Source organism: Podarcis vaucheri (assembly GCF_965113315.1).
Source record: "Podarcis vaucheri genome assembly, chromosome: 13".
Lineage (NCBI taxonomy): Eukaryota > Metazoa > Chordata > Lepidosauria > Squamata > Lacertidae > Podarcis > Podarcis vaucheri.
Genome location: NC_138751.1, coordinates 22,182,803 through 22,192,949, shown reverse-complemented (window position 1 = coordinate 22,192,949; position 10,147 = coordinate 22,182,803). Strand labels below are relative to the sequence as shown.

Here is a 10,147-nt window from a genome sequence, read left to right as displayed (position 1 = left end):
CACTCACACAGTGCCAGCCAAGTTAATTCTCTTTAGTCAAAGAAACCAAACAGCTCAGGAGGCCAAGCTTAGTGAATACAGTAACTCTTCCATGTAGATCTTGCCCCAGTGAGGCAGTTGCGACGACTGAAGTTCCCAAAGTCTCCTCCTCCTGGGTCTTTCCTAAGCAATATAAGACTCTGAGCCAGTGTGGTGTAGTGGTTAAGAGCGGTAGATTCGTAATCTGGGGGACTGGGTTCGTGTCTCCGCTCCTCCACATGCAACTGCTGGGTGACCTTGGGCTAGTCACACTTCTCTGAAGTCTCACAGCCCCACTCACCTCACAGAGTGTTTGTTGTGGGGGAGGAAGGGAAAGGAAAATGTTAGCCGCTTTGAGGCTCCTTCGGGTAGTGATAAAGCGGGATATCAAATCCAAAACTCCTCCTCCTCCTCCTCCTCCTCCTCTGGCATCCTGTCTATCTTTGCTCTGTCCTCTTCCTACCTCTTCAGGTTCTGGGAGACCAGCAGGGAGGGCAGCTGGTTGCAACAGGAGAGGGAGATGCTCTGGCTTCTCCAGCAGCCTGCCTTGGCTCTGCCTCTTGACTCCCCTCCTCTCCAGCCTTTTACAGTGGTGCCTTGGTTTATGAACAGCTTGGATTAAGAACGCTGCAAACCCAGAAGTAGGTGTTTTGGTTTGTGAACTTCACCTTGGAAGCAGAACCTGTTCTGCTTCCTGTTGAGTGTGTTCCATTTGTAAATTGAGTCCCCCGCTGCTATGGGAAAGCACACCTTGGTTTAAGAATGCTTTGGTTTAAGAACGGACTTCCGGAACGGATTAAGTTCGTAAACCAAGGTACCACTGTATTCTGAACTGCTCTCTGCCACAGACTCTTCCTGCTCACTAATCCCTCTTTATCTCCCAACACCTCTTCCTCCCAGTCTGCTCCCTCTGACTACTCATCGTGGTCCCACAACCAATCCCCTGGCTCTGAGCCTTCTTCCCTTGGGGTTTCCCAAAATGGTGCCTCAGACCACTCCTCTGCATCCAGCCAGTCCATGACACTAGTTGACTCTCCAGAGTCTGAAGCACTGAACCTGGAACCTTCAGTGTACAGTTTATGCTCTCCACCACTGAGCTGTGATCCTTACCAATGAGCCAGGCCCTTGCATGAACCAAAAGGAGTGGCTAACCTGTGGCTGTCCAGATCTTGATGGGCTACTACAACTCCCAGCATGCCAGGGCCGCTGGCCATGCTGCCTGCAGCTGATCAGCATTGTATCTCCCCTGCCTTAGAACATCTATGGGACTCCATAGCAGATTTGCAAGAGCTCTTGGCAGAGAGGGTCTGAAAAACAACATTTAAAGGCCAGTAGTGGGGTACTTTTGACCCTCCCGATGTTGCCGAACAACAGCTTCCACCAGGTCTCCGCAAGGCCAATGGCAGTAGCTGGAGGGACCAAAGTTCCCCATACCTGCTGTAGGCATGCAGAAATCTAAAAAGGAAGGAGACGAGAAAGAAAATACAAGGGGAAAGAAACCAAAAGAAAAAGTTAAGACATATAGGATGGGAGAGGGCAGGAACAAGAGGCCTCTTCCAAAACCATGGGAATATCATGGAAAATTATCACTGGGCTCTAAGCAAAGATGCATGGAGGTGCAGTGGCGGGGAAAGGAAGACAGGATATAGGATTGCTCAATAAAAAAGTTGCACAGAGTTTGTTTTTCTCTGTCAACTGAATTGCAGTCAAAACAACTCCTCATGCCAGCAGGTTACCTGGAAATTTGATATAGGAACCTAGGAGTTTGATTATACCCCTCTCCAGATCTATCCAAGGCTGGTAGCTAAATATATGGTTGCATACCAGAGCCTGGGCATACACAAACTCACATGCAGAAGTTAGTGTGCGAGGAGTATTTATACACACACATAATTATTCAAGGCAAAATACAGAAGTAGAATAAGCACAGTACCAAAAGCCACCATGAAACACCTCCCAGCTGCAAAACTAACACACAGTTGGAACATAACACTACTGGAAGAGGAAAGACTTCTGCAATTGACTAAGAGCATCTCAAAAGCCATTGGGCAGAAGTTTAACATTACCACAATCATTACACAAATAGAAAGGCTTATCCTAAATAAGAACATCTCAACTCACAGAGGGTTGGGTGTAGGGAGAGAAATAGAGATGGGACCAGGTGTGGATGTCTAAGAAGCATGTTCCATAGCATGGATTCCACTACAGCAGGAGTAACCAACTCCCAAGAGACTGTAATCTACTCACAGAGTTAAAAACTGGCAGTGATCTACCCCCTGTTTGGGGTGAGACAGTTATCTACCAGGGATCTACCGCAGACGTCCAGTGATCTACCAGGAGATCATGATCTACCTGTTGGACGTGCCTGCACTACAGAAAAAACTCTGCCTACACCTCAGCACAGCTTCTTTGCACTACTTCAAAAAGTGCATTTGCAAAGAAGGGCACATGTGCACGCCCAACACAAATGAGCACGCAGGCACTTTGTGAATGAGGAAGAGTGTTGTGAGCTAGCACAAGTTCTCACTTCAGGGCCCTTATGAGATAACCTGGGGCAGCTTTCAGCAAGCCCTAGATGATTTGGATTACGGTTCCCATCAGCTCCAGCCTGCGTTGTTGTCCAAAGCCTACGCAGGACACCAGGCTAGCAAAGGCTAACTGAGGGTAAGAAAGGGAGCACTTTAAGCAATCTCATGAGGATTTTATTTGCTCTCCCCACCTAGTAGTGAGCTACTCAGTGAAACAGACATGTGGTGAGGAATGTCAGCAAGCGACAACATCCAGAAACCCTTGTGGGGAAACCCTGAGTTGACTGCATTGCCTCCCAAAACCATAAAATAGACAATCACTCATACACACCATTGAACTTCTAGGCCAAACCCAAAGGTCCTGTCTGTTTTAGTTTTGATGAAGTGGGTTAGGAGGAGCACAGCAGGAGATTTGCCCCTCTTTTGGCAACTTCCACACCCTTCAAGCTAGCTTTGCTTTAGGCACTTGTAAGAGGGCCAGACACGCACTTGTGAGAGGGTCAGAACATGTGCACAAGAAAACCTGCATTTGAACACACAGAGACCAGCCAACTGTTGCAAGGTCAGCCTTCACTAAGAACTCATTCATACAAAGTGCCCGATAGGACAATCGTAGCTCCACGTCCCCAAACACAGCCCTGAAAGGGCCCCAGAGATGCCTCCCCTTTCCTCCACCCGCCCCCCACAAAAAGAAAGGGCTCGAGAGAAATTTGTTTCGGTTCCGTAAGATGCTTCTATAGTCAGGCCTTTGTTCCACATGTTCACACCCTGAGCTTTACCAGAGGATGCAGGTGTCTGCGGCCCCCCGGGACCCTTCTGCCCCCTTCGTTTTGCTGGAGGCAAACCTAGCCAGGAGCTGCCCCCACAAAGAGATCGACCACAACTCCTCTGTGCATCAGGTGGGAGGGGTGTGCAAGACTCTGAGCTCGGGGCAGGAGGGGGGGGATGTTTGCAATTTCCTGCCCCAGTTTGGGGAGAGAGGCCTCTTGTCGTTTCCTGTGGTTTGGGGCAGGGAGGGGAGAGATAGCAAACAGTCATGTGATGATCTCTCTCCCCAAGTGGGAGGAGACGCGAGGCGGGCTCAGTGCGGCGAGGCGTCTATAAATGGGCCAAGCACTGGCACTTCCATCTCTTGACTTCAGCTGGCAACTGGTCTCCCCGGCTGGCCCGGCAGATTGCAAGCGACCCAAGAGGTAGACTGCTGTGGGCTGACAGGATCCCTGGGCGGGGAGTTGGGAAGAGCGGGGCTACTTGACTGAAGAGTCCTGGGTTCTAGCTGGGAATGCAGGAGGGCAGGAAAGGGCTGTGCAATGAGAGATAAGGCGGCTGAGGCTCTTGGAGAGAGAGCACGCTGCATCCATGTGCTGGGTGGGTGTTATGCTCTAGGACTCCTGGAGTTCTATCATCATGTCTAGGAGGAAACAAGAGGAAGAATGAGGCTGGTGTTTGGGAGACAGAAGGATGGGGATCTGGGCCAAAGCGAATCTTAGTCTGTCTTCTTGTTCGAAGAACAAAACCTGTATTTTTAAAGAGGGGCATGAGGAATTGGGAGCATGTGGGGGTGTTCATCGGCATGTAAGCTATTAGTCCTAACTCCCCACCCCCCAGCCCTCCTAAACAGGCGTAGACTGGGAAGTGAGAATAGGGAAGTTCCGAAAGATGTCACACGGGTGGCTTATGCAAAGGGGAAATATGGCGGCTATGCACAGTCAGTGGGTGCACACTCAGCCTTCACTGAAAGGGCGCTGTGAAATTCCAACATGCCTGCCCTCTACTGATAGGAAAGAAGACGAACACCTCTGTTCAAGCAAGCAACAGTTGATTGACCTTGCAGCCATTTTCCTAACCTGTCCTCCTCCTCTCTCTGGTTTTTAGGGCAGCTCCTTTCTATTGCAGAAACGTGTGGAGTTTGGCAGGAATGCCCGTCCCCGCAGCATTTGACCACAAGAGTCTCTTTGATGAAACATGAGCTGGTCTGGGATCATTGCCTGGGGGTCTTGGAGGACAGTCCCACTGCCATCGTGAATCTCGTTCCAAGAGAAGTCTATGGACCAAGACAGTTGGTAAGGTACAGGACATGGAGATCCTTTCCCCACTTTTGGAATCTAACGGGGTAAGGAGGAGGGATAATAAACACCATTTCAGGTTATTTTCCATTTTAGAGCATGTGGATAGTGAAGATAAGGCCTCCTTCATGCTGTGCCCAAGACGTACTTACAAGCAGTGCTCAGAAGGAAAGCCAGGGGGAATTTTGCATAAAGATGTTCAGGGTTGTGGGGCAAGTAACTAATGTATGAAGGATTCAGTCTTAACCCCAAACAGGAACTTGCTGAAAGGGCGGGGAGAGAAAGTAAGAGATAGAAAACAGGAAAGGCAAGAGATACAGCGTACTGATCAGCCTTCACCAACCTAGTGCCCGCCATCTAGGCAAATGAAAGCAAACAGACTCCTAATGTCCCCTGAATACCAGTCACTATATTAAAAAACAAAACCTCATTAAGTTTTCTGTTAAACCAAATGGGCTGCATCCAACTAAGCTCTAATCAGAGTAGACCCACTGAAATTAATGAACCTAAATTAGTCATGCTAATTAAATTCAATGTGTCTGCGATGTGTAGGACTAACATTGGATACAACAACCCCAGCTATTGTGGAAGGAAAGTTCCAACTATTTCTCTGTTGCTCTCTTGAAATCAAAGGTATAGCCACATATTATTGCATCAAACTGAACAAACCATTTTGCATCTATAATGGGGAAAGTCTGACAGTGCAGTCCTATGTGTGTCTACTTAGAGTCTCATTAAGTTTAATGGGCCTTATTGCCAGATACATGGGCGCAGGATTGCATCCTAAAGATTATGAGCAGTCCAATTCTCTGCCTGTTCAACTCAGAGTAAGTCCCAACTACATTCAGTGGGGCTTACAGCAAAATTACATACACACAGGATTGCCGGAAATTGAACAGAAAGCTAAACATAGAAACAGCCATTTTATGCTGCTTATTACTGAACTGACACTACAATACTATGGAATTTTACTCAGGAGTAAGTCCCACTGAAATCAGCGAGGCTTACTTCCAAGTAAACCTGCACAGAACTGGGCTCCAAGTAAGTGGTTCTTAAGGCCTGTTTACGCATTAATAGTTATATATGTTTCATCTTAGTTGATAATCTATTTAACCTGCCAATTTATAGCAGTATTTCCTTAAATTTCCTTAACTTATACGGCAATTCTATGCAGATCTATTAAAAGGAAACCATTACACTGTATATAAATAGGTAAACTGTTCTATAGGTTGGGTTAAAAAAAAACCAACACTCCTGAGTTGCCAAGTTTGCTGCAGTTAGGTTGCCTAGTTCTTTTAGAACCAAAGCATTACAAGACTAAGCCATTTCTACAAAACCTGTAGTTTATTCAAGATAAAACCTAGACTAAATTTTCCCACCCTAGCATATTCTCAAGATAGTTTTGCAGAACATGAGCCCTTCTCAGAGTGCCATACATGACTGGCCCCTGTGTTCAATACGGTGCATTACAACTAGACTTCCCCACTTTGTAGCCTACCAGAATCTGCAATTTCTGTATGGGAAAGGAGATCCCAAGAATTTCGCTCAGTGTCAGAGGCCCTTTTTCCCCAACCTTCACCTCTTTGCTCTACTAAGACCTACCAGGGTGAAAAGCAGGGTCCTCCTCAATGTACCCCAATTCTGCAGAATTCTCTCAATTAAGGGACCTGCCAAAACTTCACATTATAACATTTTTTAAAAGGGCAGTACTTAAAATGTTTTTTAAAAAAATATATATAATGCTTTGATTAGAAATAAAATGGTTGTTTTAACGGGCTTGGGATTGCAGCTTTGTCCCTTTGGGATTGGGAAGGAGGCAAAATACTTTTTAAAAATACACTTTCATTTTCCTTATGGTAGCCTATATGGGCAGGGATCTAAGGAGTTACTTTGCTTCGTGCAATGCATCTGTACTGACCTAGTTTTACATTTTAACACTTGCCGCTCACACGCGAATACACACACGATCCACCGGCATTACATTTGTCTCGCCCATTAAACTGGCACGCAGCCCGCTAATCACTTGCATGTTTCTAGCAAGGAGGCAATTATTAGATGTATTCAAATTATTCAACCTTGCAACTAGCTGGCACCAACTAGTTTCATGGGCTATTGGATCCTAGCCTTCAAAAACCTTTAAATGTTTATAATACTGAAACTCAGTGATGTGTGCACTACAAAAAAAAAAAAACCAGAACTATAGCTAGCACACATGTAAAATTGAAATTAAATAATCATAATATTTGGTGGACCGGAAAGAAGAAGAAGAGGAAGAAGAAAAATTTGATATATACTTATAGAAAGCCTCTACCCAGACAATTTTCTCGGTCTTCAAGGCCAATTGCTCATCTCTCTTAAATTTCATCAGAAATAGCAGAGACCTACTCCAGACTTGATGAGCCACACACTCCAGTCTCCACAACATTTCTTTCTTTAACTCTCTCAGGAAAACATAAGGTTATTGGTTAAGGGGTTAAATACTAAAAAAAGCAATGCCAAAAAATTCCCCCTCAGCTAGTTTCATTAAAATGCTCTACTTAGTTCCCTATTCAGTTTGTCAGTGAAAAATGGTTGAGCTTTTCTCACAAAGCCACAGGAACAGGCAGTAAGTAACCACTAATACAATGTCCCCCAGTAAACTACTCTCTAGATTTAAACATGTGAGACATAAATTCTAAGTAGTTATAGAACAGCAGAACATAGGATCTTGAGCAGCGAGGGAAACTATCTGGCAATCTTTTAGTTGAGTTATGGAGTTTCAAAAGTAGGATACCTGGGTTATGCCCTCCGCTCATATGTTGGGTGAACCAGAACACACATATTTTTATCAATTCTCAGAGCCAGCCAAGTCACAGAGGTGGCTGGGAGTCAGATCCTCTGTTCCAAACTTCCCCAGACTTATTTGCCATTATGATTATGAATAAGTCAGTCACTCTCAATGTGCCCAGCACTTTAAAGAGCAGGAACTAAAACGCCAGTCCCTGCCCCGAGGAGGTTACAATCTAATATCTGACAAAGGGAAGGGTTGAGAGTGAACAAATGAAAAATATGTATCCGGCTTATTTGTACGCACTTAGCTCTAAGATATGGGGATTAAGGGACCATGCCAAATGCTTCACAAATAATGTGGGTTTTGAGGAGTGATTTGATAGAAGGGGTGGGGGGGGGACTTCTCATAGTTGTGCTGGGAAGGGAGTTCCAAGCACAAGAGAGAGCAAAGGGGAAGGGTAGAAACTAAATTATGGTAGCTCTGCCAATGATGTGTTTGCCTTTTACTTTGGGCTCAGAACATCCCCGCAGGAGAAAGAGGGCAGGCTGAGAGCATCAGCATGCCGTCAATTGCCACATGAAGTGGGTTCTCATTTGCCCTTTCTTCAAAGGCAGCCAGCTCCAATGACCATCTGAAAATCCGAACCACGTGCACTCGTTTTTGCTTCTCTCAGTTTTTATCTGTGCATATACCTTAAATGAACTTTTACCTTTCTGCAGAGAAAGAGAGGCAGGCCCCTTTTCCAAAGACAATGAAAGGAACCAGGCACGGAAGGAGGAGAAGGATAAAGGCAAGTATTTGCAGGTGTAAAGGAGCTTTTAAATATTTACTGCAATATTTTGCTGAACATGCAAGTCTCCTTCAGTTTTGTTCTTCGCTTCCTAATGCAGAATAAAGCCTTATGTAGTCTGTGAGCCCTATGGGGAAGGAAGGACGTTTTTTAATTCTGTAAAAACTGCTGTCTCACCCAAAACCCACAAGGCAGGGTAAGTCAAACCTCCCCTCCTGCTAGTATCTCTCTGTTATTTCACAACCAGGGAGCTGCCAGCGGGCGGGCGCAGGGGAGATTAAAGGGGGTGGGCAGGGGTGGGGACCAGCTCACAAACAGCCAGCAACAGATGAAGAAGACGCCGAGAGCCAACCCATGACCAGCAGCTGCAGTTTATGGACAGTGGACTCATCCATAAAGTAGAAAGCACTACTAAACGCTCGTGTCCAAGTGTAGTGTTTCCTACTTTATGGATGAGTGTACTGTGAGCAACGGAGGCAACAAGGAGGAGCGGAGACTGGCACAAGACATGGGAAAGGGGGGAGGGGAGGGGAAGGCGGAAATGCCACGTGGCCATAGACAGGAGGGCATCATGGTTGAACACACACACAGCCGGACTGTCACTCAAATACAGGTGCATCTCTTTCCCCAAAATATAGTACATGACACTCCCAACAATGTTGCTTGTAACATGTGACTCATAACTGAATCTAAGTAGGAAGTAGGGGTGGAGAACAAGACCTGGGGGGAAAGGCCCATTTATTGGCATCAACTAAGGATGCTCAGAAGTTATTCTGCCAATACCCTCTTTCCAACTTTGCTACAATCTGTGCATGATACCTTCTACCCTGCCACACACCGCTACCTGAATATGCTTTTAGAAAGTAGAAGGGTTTGGGAATTTGCTGGGGGCAGAGTAGGGGGCGAATAAAATATCACATGATGCTTGGTACATGTATATGGAATCTGGCCATACATGTGCAAACACCCCATGACCAACATACCCTTAAAGACCTTCGTTGTTTGGGTAACTGTCTGAAGGTCACTAGCTGTGATTACGTGCTTGAAAGGAGAGGGGACAGGTATTACAGGATGTACTGTATGACCACTTGCATTACGAAAATAAACTTTCAACACAGTTGCATCTTTGTACTTATTCACAAGAGTGGGGGAAGCTGTGCTTGGCCAGAGGGTGGGGGGGGGGAGAGAGAGAAGAAACAGGAGCAGAATTTCACAAGTGTATCTCATTTTTGAATTTTCACTTAAGAATCAGCACTACAAACTTTGCCAACCTATGCCGTAAAATTTTTGGCCTGGCTCCAGAGCAAGTCACTCCAATTCTGATGAAATCAGTGTGGAAAGTTACTCATGAGCTAATGACATCCTACTGGTTTCATGGGGAATGAAGTTCAATCAACTTACTCTGGATTCAAACCGCTACATGCAACCAATCCACTAATCCACATACAGCTAAAAGCATCCTACTACTAAATTCACAGCATCACTGCATGATACAGGCAAATGGGCACAAAAAATGAATCAGGCAACACAGAATCAAACTCTGGGGGTATTTTGCTCATCACTCCAATCTCATGCACTGAGATTCTTACTTTCCATTTAAAACCAGTAGTCTAAGGCAGGGGCTTCCAAACTGGTCAACAAGCTTCATTCCACATTGTGAGACTGGATTTGTGATGTAGGATGGGAGACAGCACATTCATCACATTAAATATCAGCACTGGTTCTTAATTGTATTTTATTGTTTCTCGTACTACTTATTTTACAACCTGAATTTCATGGAATTCAGATTGTAATACAATATATAAGAAATTAAAGCAACTGTAAAAATACCTTTAAAAATAAGCATCTGGCACAGTGCATTACAGCTGCTATGGCAGGCAGAAAAATAATTAAGTAGTCTGCCACAATCCTAAGCAACTATCAAGTGGTCCATGGGGAAAAACACTTGGGAACTACTGGTCAAAGGCAAAATAAT

The 10,147-nt window shown here is 45.5% G+C and overlaps 1 long non-coding RNA gene across 1 annotated transcript; it reads left to right on the top strand.

Moving 5' to 3' along the window:
* The first annotated feature begins 332 nt into the window (after nt 1-332).
* On the top strand, nt 333-9,292 carry LOC309516790. The gene is made up of 3 exons (XR_014213041.1): nt 333-3,739; nt 4,422-4,609; nt 8,102-9,292. It is a non-coding gene; the product is annotated as an uncharacterized lncRNA (long non-coding RNA).
* The last annotated feature ends 855 nt before the right edge of the window (nt 9,293-10,147 follow it).